Source organism: Delphinapterus leucas, chromosome 19, assembly GCF_059928025.1.
Source record: "Delphinapterus leucas isolate spDelLeu-1000000601 "Yukka" chromosome 19, BTC_Dleu_Yukka2, whole genome shotgun sequence".
Lineage (NCBI taxonomy): Eukaryota > Metazoa > Chordata > Mammalia > Artiodactyla > Monodontidae > Delphinapterus > Delphinapterus leucas.
Window position 1 is genome coordinate 23,172,924 of NC_143147.1, and position 13,528 is coordinate 23,186,451.

The window sequence follows — 13,528 nt, forward strand, 5'->3', positions numbered from 1 at the left end:
GTCCACGTTTGTGCTTCTTTCTTAAGATTGTATTGACTATTCAGGTTCTTTTTTGTTTCCACACATATTTTAGAATTCTTTTTTTTCCAGTTCTCCAAATAATCCCATTGGCATTTTGATAGGAATGGCATTGAATCTCTAGATTGCTTTGGGGTGTGGAATCCTTTTAACAATACGAATTCTTCCAATCCATGAGCATGGCATGTCTCTCCATTTGTTTGTGTCCTCTTCAATTTCTTTCAACAGAGTTCCAGTTCTCCGAGTACAGGTCTTTTACCTCCTGGGTTAGATGTATCCCTAGGTATTTTATTTTTGTTAATGTCACTGTCGATGGAGTTGTTTTCTTAATTTATCATTCTGATAGTTTTGAGTGTATGGAAATGCAACTGATTTCTTTGGATTAATTTTGTATCTTGCAACTTAACTGAATTTTCTGATGAGTTCCACTTGTTTTTGGGTGTCATCCTCAGGATTTTCTCTATAGAGTATCATGTCGTCTACAGACAGTGACAGTTTTAAACTTTTTCCTCTGCCATTGAATTCATTTTACTTCTTTTTTTTTTTAAACAAACATTTTATTTTGTTTATCTTTATTTTTTTTTGGCTGTGTCGGGTCTTAGTTGCAGCATGGGGGATCTTCATTGAGGCAGGATCTTTCATTGCGGCACGTGGGCTTCTCTCTAGTTGTGGTGTGTGGGTTTTCTCTCTCTAGTTGTGGTACACAGGCTCCAGAGCGCATGGGCTCTGTAGTTTGCGGCACGTGGACTCTCTTGTTGAGGCGTGCGAGCTCAGTAGTTGTGGAGCATGGGCTTAGTTGACCCGTGGCATGTGGGATCTTAGCTCCCTGACCAGGGATTGAACCCACGTCCCCTGCATTGGAAGGTGGATTCTTTACCACGGGACCACCAGGGAAGTCCCCCCCCCTTTTTTTAAATTGAAGTATAGTTGATTTACAATGTTGTGTTAGTTTCTGGTGTACAAGGAAGTGATGCAGCTTTATATATATATATATTGTTTTTCATATTCTTTTCCTTTATGGCTTATTATAGAATATTGAATATAGTTCCCTGTGCTATACAATAGGACCTGTTGTTTATCCATTCCATATATAAGAGTTTGCATCTGCTAGTTCCAAACTCCAAGTCCAACCCTCCCCTGCACCCCTCTGTTCTCTGTATCTGTGAGTCTGTTTCTGTTTTGTATATAAGTTCATTTGTGTCATATTTTAGATTCCACATATAAGTGATATCATATGGTATTTGTCTTACTCTGCCTTCACTTATGATAATCTCTAGGTCCATTCATGTAGCTGCAAATGGCATTATTTTATTCTTTTTTAAAAAAAATATTTATTTATTTATTTATGGCTGTGTTGGGTCTTTGTTTCTGTGCGAGGGCTTTCTCTAGTTGTGGCAAGTGGGAGCCACTCTTCATCGCGGTGCGCGGGCCTCTCACTATCGCAGCCTCTCTTGTTGCGGAGCACAGGCTCCAGACGCGCAGGCACAGTGATTGTGGCTCATGGGCCTAGTTGCTCCGCGGCATGTGGGATCCTCCCAGGCCAGGGCCCGAACCCGTGTCCCCTGCATTGGCAGGTGGATTCTTAACCACTGCGCCACCAGGGAAGCCCGGGAGGTTTTTTTTTTTTTTTAATTACAGATTCTATTTCACTTCTAGTGATTGGTCTGTTCAAATTATCTATTTCTTCTTGATTAAGTTTTGATGGGCTGTATGATTCTAGAAACTTGTCCATTTCTTCTATGTTGTCCAATTTGTTGGCATATAATTGTTCATAGTATTCTCATGGTTTTTTTTTGTATTTCTGCATTATCAGTTGTTTCTTTCCTCCTCTTTTTTTTTTTTGGATACGTGGGCCTCTCACTGTTGTGGCCTCTCCTGTTGCGGAGCACAGGCTCCAGACACACAGGCTCAGCGGCCATGGCTTACAGGCCCAGCTGCTCTGTGGCATGAGGGATCCTCCCGGACCGGGGCACGAACCCATGTACCCTGCACCAGCAGGCGGACTCTCAACTACTGCACCACCAGGGAAGCCCCTCTTTTGTTTTTTTATTTTGTTTATTTGGGTCCTCTCTCTTTTCTTCTTGGTTAGCCTGGCCAAAAGTTTGTCGATTTTTGTTTACCCTTTCAAAAAACCAGCTCTTTGTTTTATTGATTTTTTAAAATCTCTATTTTATTTGTTTCCTCTCTGATCTTTATTATTTCCTTCCTTCTGCTAACTAGGTTTTGTTTGTTCTTTTAGTTGGTAGGTTAGGTTGTTTGAGATTTTTCTTGTTTGTTTTGAGGAAGGCCTGTATCGCTATGAACTTCCCTCTTAAGACTGCTTTTGCTGCATCCCACAGATTCTGTATGGTTGTTTTCATTGTCATTTGTCTCAAGGTATTTTTAAATTTCCAATTTGATTTCATCGTTGACCAGTTGGTTTTTTAGTAGCATGTTGTTTAGTCTCCATCGTTGACCAGTTGGTTTTTTAGTAGCATGTTGTTTAGTCTCCATTTTTTTCTCGTTTCTCTTTCTGTGGTTGATTTCTAGTTTCATGCTGTTGTGGTTAGAAAAGAGCTTGAAATAATTTCTGTCCTCTTCAATTGGTTGAGGCTTGTTTTGTACCCTAGTATGTGGTCTTTCCTGGAGAATGTTCCATGCACGCCTGAAAAGAATGTGTATTCTGGGTTTTTTTGGATGTAATGTACCGAAAATATCAATTAAGTCTTACTGCTCTATTGTGTCATTTAGGATCTCTGTTGCCTTATTGATTTTCTGTCTGGAAGTATTGTCCACTGATGTCAGTGGGGTGTTAAAGTCTCCTATTATTGTAGTCCTGTCAATTTCTCCCTTTATATCTGTTAGTATTTGTTTTATGTGTTTAGATGCTCCTGTATTGGGTGCATATATGTTAATGAGTGTAATATCCTCTTCTTGTATTGATCCTTTTATCATTATGTAGTGTCCTCTTTATCTTTCTTTATGGCCTTTTGTCTGATATGAGTATGGCAACCCCCACTTTCTCGTCATTTCCATGTGTATGAAATATCTTTTTTCATCTCCTCACTTTCAATCTATGTGTGTCCTTTGCTCTAAAGTGGGTCTCTTGTAGGCAGCATATTGTAGGCTCTTGTTTTATTATCCAGTCTGCCACTGTGTCTTTTGATTGGAGCATTTAGTTCATTGACATTTAAGGTAATTATTGATAGATATGTGTTTATTGCCATTTTAAACCTTCTTGTATTTAAACCTTGATTTTGTATTTCTTCTTTTTTTTTATCTTTTCCTTTTGTTGTTTGATGGTTTTCTTTTGTATTATGCTTGTGTTCTCTTCATTTTCGTTTTTGTGAATCTAGTGTATGTTTTTGATTTGTGGTTACCCTGTTTTTCAAGTATGTTAAGCCAGTACTGATCTACTTGCTTTAGATTGGTAGTCATATAGGCTCAAACACATTCTAAAAAAAAAAAACCTACATTTTCCTCCCCCCCTCCCCCACATTTTATGATTTTGCTGTCCTCTTTTACATCTTCATGTTTATCCTTTTGCCGCTCATTGTAGTTATTGTTTTCACAATTTTTTTTCTAATTAATTTAATTTATTTATTTTTGGCTGTGTTGGGTCTTCATTACTATGTACAGGCCTTCTCTAGTTGCGGTGAGGAGGGGCTACTCTTTTTTTTTTTTTGGTGGTACGCGGGCCTCTCACTGCCGTGCCCCCCCCCCCACCACTGTGGAGCACAGGCTCCGGACGCGCAGGCCCAGCGGCCATGGCCCACAGGCCCAGCCACTCCGCGGCACGCAGGATCCTCCTGGACTGGGGCACGAACCCATGTCCCCTGCATCGGCAGGCGGACTCTCAACCACTGCGCCACCAGGGAAGCCCCGATGGGCTACACTTTGTTGCGGTGCGTGGGCTTCTCACTGCGGTGGCTTCTCTTGTTGTGGAGCATGGTCTCTAGGCACGTGGGCTTCAGTAGTTGTGGCACAGGGGCTTCAATAGTTGTGGCTCATGGGGTCTAGAGCACAGGCTCAGTAGTTGTGGCACACGGGCTTAGTTGCTCCGCGGCATGTGGGATCTTCCCAGACCGGGGCTCAAACCCATGTCCTCTGCGTTGGCAGGCAGATTCTTCACCACTGTGCCACCAGGGAAGTCTGTTCACAAAATATTTTTGATTTTTAAAAAAATCTGTTTACTGTCTTAAGTGATATACTTTCCAGTTGTGATTTTCTCTTTCCTGTAGATTCTTGCTTCTTTTCTGTTTAAAGAAGACCTTTCCATATTTCTTTTAGAATAGGTTTAGTATTGCTGTATTTTTGGTTTTTGCTTATCTGAGAAATTCTTTATCTCTCCTTCTATTCTAAATGATAACCTTGTTGGGCAGAATATCCTAGGTTGCAGATTTTTCCCTTTCATTACTTTGAATATATTTTGCCACTCCCTTCTGGCCTGCAGTGTTTCTGTAGAGACATCAGCTGATAGGTTTATGGGGGGTTCCATTGTAATTAACTCTTTGTTTTCCTCTTGTTGCCTTTAGAATCCTCTGTTTAACTTTTGCCATTTTATTTATTTATTTATTTTTAATAAATTTATTTATTTATTTATTTTTGGCTGCATTGGGAATTTATTGCTGTGCATGGGCTTTCTCTAGTTGCAGTGAGCAGGAGATGCTCTTTGTTGCAGTGTGCAGACTTCTCTTTGCAGTGGCTTCTCTTGTTGTGGAGCACAGGCTCTAGGGGCACAGGCTTCAGTAGCTGTGGCTCGTGGGCTCAGTAGTTGTGGCTCGCAGGCTCTAGAGTGCAGGCTCAGTTGTGGTGCACGGGCTTAGTTGCTCTGCAGCACGTGGGATCTTCCCGGACCAGGGCTCGAACCCCTGTCCCCTGCATTGGCAGGTGGATTCTTCACCACTGTGCCAGGGAAGTCCCACAATTTCTTTAAATACTTTTTTGATCCCCTTTTCTCTTTCTTCTCCTTCTGGGATCCCTATTATGCATAGATTGGCACAGTGTATATTTTCCATAGGTCTTGTATAATGCTTTCATTTCTTTTTTAAATAAATTTATTTATTTATTTTTGGCTGAGTTGGGTCTTCGTTGCTGCACGTGAGCTTTCTCTAGTTGCAGTGAGCGGGGGCTACTCTTCGTTGTGGCGAGCAGGGTCTACTCTTCATTGCGGTGCACAGGTTTCTCATTGTGGTGGCTTCTCTTGTTGCGGAGCACGGGCTCTAGGTGCACAGGCTTCAGTAGTTGTGGATTGCAGGCTCCGGAGCTCAGGCTCCGTAGTTGTGGTGCACGGGCTTAGTCGCTCTGCAGCATGTGGGATCTTCCCGGACCAGGGCTTGAACCCGTGTCCCCTGCATTGGCAGGCAGATTCTTAACCACTGTGCCACCAGGAAAGCCCTGCTTTCATTTTTTTTTTTTATGTGTCTTTCTGTCTGCTGTTGTTTTAAAAAAAAAGTATTTATTTATTTAGGTTGTGCTGGGTCTTAGTTGCAGTATGCAGGCTCCTTAGTTGCGGCAGGTGGACTCCTTAGTTGTGGCATGTGAACTCCCAGTTGTGGCATACATGTGGGATCCAGTTGCCCAATTGAACCCGGGCCCCCCGCATTGGGTGCATGGCATCCCATCCACTGCACCACCAGGCAAGTCCCCTGTCTGTTGTTCTTATTGGGTGATTTCCATGATTCTATCTTCCAGATCACTTATTCACCCTTCTGCATTATTTAGTTTGCTATTTATTGCCTTCAGCTCAGCTTTTGTCTTGGCAAATGATTTTTCTAATTTAAATCGGCTACTCTTTATAGTTTCTAGTTCCTTTTTACAGTGATCAGCATTTCTGTAGATAGCTTTTCTTAATTCCTTCAGTGTTTTTATTATCTCCTTTTTGAGGGCTCTAGCAGACTGGGGAGGTCTGTTTCATTGTTCTTTCAGTGGAATTCTCTTGTTTTTTTAATTGGGAGTGGTTCCCGTGCTTCTTCATTTTACTTATAATTTCTCTGACTATGAAGTTGGGAGAAAGTGTCTACTGTTGTCATGAAGGGGTGTTTTCGTGTGGGAGCACCCCTGTGTAGCCTCCATGAGCCTAATATTTTTGGTGCAAGGGCTGCTTTTAGTATGGATGCCTGCCACATCTTTTCTCATTGTGTGCTGGCTGATATCCCCTTGATAGGGGGTGTGATTAGTATTGTGGTGACCAGAGCCTGCACTGGATGCTGAGCAGCGCCTCCTCTTTGCTCTGTGATTGTAAAACCCTCTCGAGGGCAGAGTCTGTTCCCCAGTTGTTTGAGTAGAGGCCCCCAGATCTGTTTCTGAGCTGCAGTGTGAGGTAGGTGGGACTGGAGCACTTCCGCTGGGAGAGGAGCCACTGCATATTCCTCTGCAGGAGCTGTCCACCAGGAAGTGCACTCTGTGGTATCGCCTATCACCCACTGTGCCCACTCACAAAGCACACTGTCGTTGCCACTGCCGTTGGCCCCGCTTCAACCATGAGCATGCTGGCATTTGGCCTGGGTGTCCCTCAGGCACTGTGCTCACAAGGCCACCAGCACAGATCCGAGGTCTGTCAAAGTCAGGCACAGGGACTGCCATAGTTGCGCACCTGGACCTGCCGTGGAGCTACAGAGTGAGCCTTGACCCTGGCCCTGCCTCCGCGTGCCTATAAAGACCTGCAGCTGCTAACACCGGACCCACCCCAGCCATAGGAGCGCCAGTAATCCGCTTGGCTGGGGAGTGCAGCAAGGTGGCCGGGACTGCCTGTGCTGGTCTCTCTCTGTTCTGTGTGCCACAGTCTGGCTGCTGTACTTCCCTCTGAGCCTCTGAAGCTCCCTATCTGTCCCAGCTGATCTCCCAGCTGGTAAAGGGGTTCCCAGGCTGAGGGAACCTTTCCCCTTTCACAGCACCCTCCCAGGGGTGGATGTCCCATCCGGAGTCCTTTTTTTTCTTTCACATTTCCTGGTTACCTGACCTTTCTTGCAACTTTGGTTGTATGAGATCTTCTGCCAGCATTCAGTAGGTATTCTGTGAGAATTGTTCCATACGTAGATGTATTTTTTATGTATTTGTGGGAGGTGTGCTCTACATCTTTCTATTTCGCCATCTTGCCAAAATCTCTCATTTCTTTCTTTCTTTTTTTATTTTTTGGCTGCGTTGGGTCTTTGTTGCTGCACGCGGGCTTTCTCTAGTTGCGGCGAGTGGGGGCTACTCTTTGTTGCAGTCTGTGGGCTTCCCATTGCAGTGGCTTCTCTTGTAGAGCACGGGCTCTAGGTGCGCGGGCTTCAGTAGTTGTGGCATGCAGGCTTCAGTAGTTGTGGCTTGTGGGCTCTAGAGCACAAGCTCAGTAGTTGTGGCACACGGGCTTAGTTCCTCCGCGGCATGTGGGATCTTCCCGGACCAGGGCTTGAACCCCTGTCCCCTGCATTGGCAGGTGGATTCTTAATCACTGTGCCTCCAGGGAAGCCCCATTTCTCTCTTTTTTAAGCTGGAATAATATTCCATTGTATGTATATACCATATTTTGTTTATCCATTCATCCACTGATGGACATTTGGGTTGTTTCCACCTTTTGGCTATTGTGAATAATGCTGCTTTGAACAGTGGTGCACAAATATCTGTTGGAATCCCTGCTTTGAATTCTTTTCAAAGAATTGTATATACAGTTCTTGTGTATATATACATACATATATATATACACATATATATACGATGATGTATATATATATATCGTATATATATGTGTATATATCCAGAAATGGAATTGCTGGATCAAAGGGAAATTCTAATTTTTTTGAGGAACTGCCACACTTTTTCATAGCAGCTGCGCCATTTAACATTCCTATCAGCAATGCACAAGAGTTCCAATTTCTCACATTCTTGTCAGGATATTTTATCATACAATATCTTGTATGATTTTTTAAAAATATCTTTTGCTTTAAATATATTTTTATCAGCACTTCGTAGCTACAGATTCCAGCTAATTCTAATTGTGGAAAAATGACTATCATGTAAACTGATCGTAAAGTCCTCATTGGCAAACCAAGTGGTCAAAACAGATTTACCTTCTGTTAGAAGTCTGGCTTCATTTTATACGTTTCCATAAAAAACCTCTCACTTCTGAATTTCAAGACAGAACTGTGCCATGAATTTGTTGCCTGAATGAAATAAAGCACTACCAGTTTCAGTATTTCTTCCTAATGCTCTCTTTGCTTTACTTTCAAGGTGTTCTCTTTCAAGGTTGATGTATTATTTGACAGTAATGAGATGAAAGAGGTGAGGTCCTTATTAAAAAACCAAAACACACAAAACTGTTTACTTGGCAACCCAGGAAGTTTTTACACACAGGGACATCGTGCCGCAGTAATATTTAAGATGTATGAGAAGTATGTCTATCTTTTGTAACGTGGGAGAATGGTGATCATGAAGGGGTAGGTGGAAAAGGACACCCTGAAGGAGAATGGTGATGGCGGAAAACAAGTTGAAGTTGACTCTCTTAAAAAACATGTGCTGGGAGCGGAGTCAAGATGGCGTACTAGGAGGACACGGAATTCGCGTCTCTGCGCAACTAGGGCACCCACCAGGCACTGGTGGGGTACCAGTGACTGGGTAGGACGTGGGGCATGGTGGGAGTGAAGGGGGAGGAGAAGTGGAGGCAGGACGGGACTGGTGCCCATGCCCAAGGGGAAAATCGGGGAACCACTGGGAGGGCAGAGGATCAAAAGGTAGTGTGGCCAGGTTTCCCCTGCCCACTTGGGCCCCCAGGAACCTGCTGAGATCCCAGGCCTGATCCTTTGCTCACCAAGGTCCCCTCCAGCCTTGCGGGTCCTGAGGGAGAGGGAGGGAGGGAAGGGGGAGCAAAAGTAAAGGCCGGAACTCCGGGACTGGCACCCCTGAGGGGTGGCTGGAGGAGGGGAGGAGTTCCTACACCAAGCGGGACCCACCCATGGTTAGGGGTCCAGCGGCGACGGGGGAGACCCTGGAGGAGACGGTGGGGGAGGGGTAGAAGGAACGGAAGGGAACATGGCCAGCGCTTTCCTTGTCCACTTAGGCACCGGGGAGCCTGTTGGGCTCCCGGGCCTAATCCTCTGCCCTTGGAGCCTCCCTCCTGCCACGCCCAGCCCAAGCCCCGCCCCTACACCCCCACCCAGGGCCCCACCTCTACACTCGGAGACTCCCTCCAACATGCTGGGCCTAAACTCCACCCACAAACCTTCACTCAGGGCCCTACGTCCAAACTCCAGAGCCCCACACTCCAGAGGCCCTCCTTTCCACGTGCTGCCTCTCCCCTTCTGCACAGGTCCTAAGCAGAGGCCCCGCCCCATGCTCAAATGTCACCGCCCCACCCACCTAGGTCCTGCCCCACCCTAAACCCCGCCCCTGCCTAAGTTCCACCCCCACCTAAACTCCGCCCCCATAGCCAAGGCTTTTTTTTAATTATTTTTTTTATTTTTTATACAGCAGGTTCTTATTAGTCATCCATTTTATACACATCAGTGTATACATGTCAATCCCAATCTCCCAATTCATCCCATTCCCCCCCACCCCACCCACTTTCCTCCCTTGGTGTCCATTCGTTTGTTCTCTACATGTGTTTCAATTTCTGCCCTGCAAACTGGTTCATCTGTACCATTTTTCTAGGTTCCACGTACATGCGTTAATATGTGATATTTGTTTTTCTGACTTCACTCTGTATGACAGTCTCTAGATCCATCCATGTCTCTACAAATGACCCAATTTCCTTTTTCTGGCTGAGTAATATTCCATTGTATATATGTACCACAGCTTCTTTATCCATTCGTCTGTCGATGGGCATTTAGGTTGCTTCCATGACCTGGCTATTGTAAATAATGCTGCAATGAACACTGGGGTGCAGGTGTCTTTTTGAATAATGGTTTTCTCTGGGTATATGCCCAGTAGTGGGATTGCTGGATCATATGGTAATTCTATTTTTAGTTTTTTAAGGAACCTCCATACTCTTCTCCATAGTGGCTGTATCAATTTACATTCCCACCAACAGTGCAAGAGGGTTCCCTTTTCTCCACACCCTCTCCAGCATTTGTTGTTTGTAGATTTTCTGATGAAGCCCATTCTAACTGGTGTGAGGTGATACCTCATTGTAGTTTTGATTTGCATTTCTCTAATAATTAGTGATGTTGAACAGCTTTTCATGTGCTTCTTCGCCATCTGTATGTCCTCTTTGGAGAAATGTCTGTTTAAGTCTTCTGCCCATTTTGGATTGTTTTTTTTAATATTGAGCTGCATGAGCTGTTTATATATTTTGGAGATTAATCCTTTGTCCGTTGATTCGTTTGCAAATATTTTCTCCCATTTTGAGGGTTGTCTTTTCATCTTGTTTATGGTTTCCTTTGCTGTGCAAAAGCTTTGAAGTTTCATTAGGTCCCACTTGTTTATTTTTGTTTTTATTTCCATTACTCTAGGAGGTGGATCAAAAAATATCTTGCTGTGATTTATGTCAAAGAGTGTTCTTCCTATGTTTTCCTCTAAGAGTTTTATAGTGTCCAGTCTTACATTTAGGTCTCTAATCCATTTTGAGTTTATTTTTGTGTATGGTGTTAGGGAGTGTTCTAATTTCATTCTTTTACATGTAGCTGTCCAGTTTTCCCAGCACCACTTATTGAAGAGACTGTCTTTTCTCCATTGTATATCCTTGTCTCCTTTGTCATAGATTAGTTGACCATAGGTGTGTGGGTTTATCTCTGAGATTTCTATCCTGTTCCATTGATCTATATTTCTGTTTTTGTGCCAGTACCATATTGTCTTGATTACTGTAACTTTGTAGTATAGTCTGAAGTCAAGGAGTCTGAATCCTCCAGCTCCTTTTTTTCCCCTCAAGACTGCTTTGGCTATTCGGGTTCTTTTGTGTTTCCATACAAATTTTAAGATTTTTGTTCTAGTTCTGTAAAAAATGACATTGGTAATTTGATAGGGATTGCATTGAATCTGTAGATTGCTTTGGGTCGTATACTCATTTTCACAATATTGATTCTTCCAATCCAAGAACATGGTATATCTCTCCATCTATTGGTATCATCTTTAATTTCTTTCATCAGTTTCTTATAGTTTTCTGCATACAGGTCTCTTGTCTTCCTAGGTAGGTTTATTCCTAGGTATTTGATTCTTTTTGTTGCAGTGGTAAATGGGAGTGTTTCCTTAATTTCTCTTTAAGATTTTTCATCATTAGTGTATAGGAATGCAAGAGATTTTTGTGCATTAATTTTGTATCCTGCTACTTTACCAAATTCATTGATTAGCTCTAGTAGTTTTCTGGTAGCACCTTTAGGATTCTCTATGTATAGTATCATGTCATCTGCAAACAGTGACAGCTTTACTTCTTTTCCGATTTGGATTCCTTTTTTTCTTTTCCAAGCCAGGACATGGAAGCCACCTAAGCGTCCATTGACAGATGAATGGATAAAGAAGATGTGGCACATATATACAATGGAATATTACTCAGCCATAAAAAGAAACGAAATTGAGTTATTTGTAGTGAGGTGGATGGACCTAGAGTCTGTCATACAGAGTGACGTAAGTCAGAAAGAGAAAAACAAATACTGGATGCCAGCACATATATATGGAATCTAAAAAAAAAAAAAAAACACGTTCTGATGAACCTAGGGGCAGGACAGGAATAAAGACGCAGATGTAGAGAATGGACTTGAGGACACGGGGAGCGGGAAGGGTAAGCTGGGACGAAGTGAGAGAGTAACATTGACATATATACACTACCAAACGTAAAATAGATAGCTAGTGGGAAGCAGCTGCATAGCACAGGGAGATCAGATCGGTGCTTTTGGACCGACCACCTAGAGGGGTAGGATAAGGAGGGTGGGAGGGAGACGCAAGAGGGAGGGGAAAAGGGGATATACGTATGCATATAGCTGATTCACTTTGTTATACAGTAGAAACTAACACAACATTGTAAAGCAATTATACTCCAATTAAGATGTTAAAAAAAACAAACACATGTGCCTACGCACCTCCTGGAGTCTTCACTTATCCCCAGGGGTATGTGTATCCTAGTTTAAAGAATGCTTGTGTAATTAATTTTATCCCCCTCCCAACTAGACATTATTTTTGCTTTATGCAGTCTTTGTTTGCTTAGTTTCCCCCACATGTTCACCAATTTCTTTGTTCATTCTTGTATTGGAAATCTGCTTGTAATTATCCTGTCTTCTTGAAGTATAGCCTTTAGAATTGCCTTTGGTGAGAATCTGTTGATAGTAAACAATTGGTTTTCTCAAAAGATCTTTATGTTTTTACACTAAATGTTAGTTTATAATTCTAGGTGAATTTTCTATCAGAACTTTGGCTATATTATTTGGTTATCTTCTAGCTTCAGGTTTTGCTGTTGAGAAGGCAAGTTTCACTGCTTTTCTTTTTAGGCAATTTTTTCTGTTACATTTAGGACCTCCTCTTTGTCACTCTGCAGCTTCACTAAGTTGTCTATCCTGCTTATGATTTGTTGTGCTTCCTAAATTCAACGATTCCTAACTATGACCAAATCTAAGAAAAGCTCAGCTATTATTTAATATTGCCCCTCTCGTATCCTTTTATCTTTGGAACTCCAATTTTATATAGATTCAAGTCTCAATATTTTATTATTTTCTGTGCATCTGTGTTATTTCTGCTGTATATGAGGCAGTGTATATTGGGTAAGTTTTTACAAGTTTCAGTTTTTCTTTGGCTGTGTTCAATGTTCTTATTTTTACTTTCAGTGACTTTTTAAAATTTTATTTGTGTGAGTTGATTACTTTTCAAATATGCCTGGTCATATTTCAAACACTTTTAGTCCTTGCTTGGCTTTTGGATACCTTCATTTTTCTAAATATTCTTAAGCATAATCATTTCGTATTCTGTATCCAATACTTCCAATATCTGAAGTACTTGGTTTGTAATTGTCTCTTAGTATAGTGGCTTATTTCCCTGTGCTTTGTAATTTGGACTGTGAGTTCATATTTGGGTGGGCTTTATCTACCAGAATCCTCTGGGGCCCCAGTTAAGGATGCATTCCCCTCAGAAGAGCATCTATGTTTGCTTTTGCCAGACACCCCAGGGCACTACCAACCGAGGGCCACTTTAAGTTAATACCTTGGTTTGAGTTTCTTAAGCCTTGATGGTAGCATAAGTCTGAAGTCTAATGACATGTTAGGGCACACTTGTGGTTTTAAAATTCTTGTGGAGGACTTTTTTTCCCACCAGGAGCTGAGGCAGTAACAGACAGACACACACACACACACACACATATATTTATGTGTATATATATATATTCTTTAAATTTTTCATTCCATTATTAGAAGATATTGAATATAGTTCCCTGTGCTACACAGTAAACCCTTGTTTATCTATTTTATATATGGTAGTGTGCACCTGTTAATCCCATACTCCCAATTTACCCCTCCCCCACCATTTCCCTTACCGTGAGTTTGTTTTGTGAACCTGTTGTTTTGTAAATAAGTTCGTTACTTTTTTTAGATTCCACATATAAGTGATATCATGAATTTGTCTTTCTCTGACTTACTTC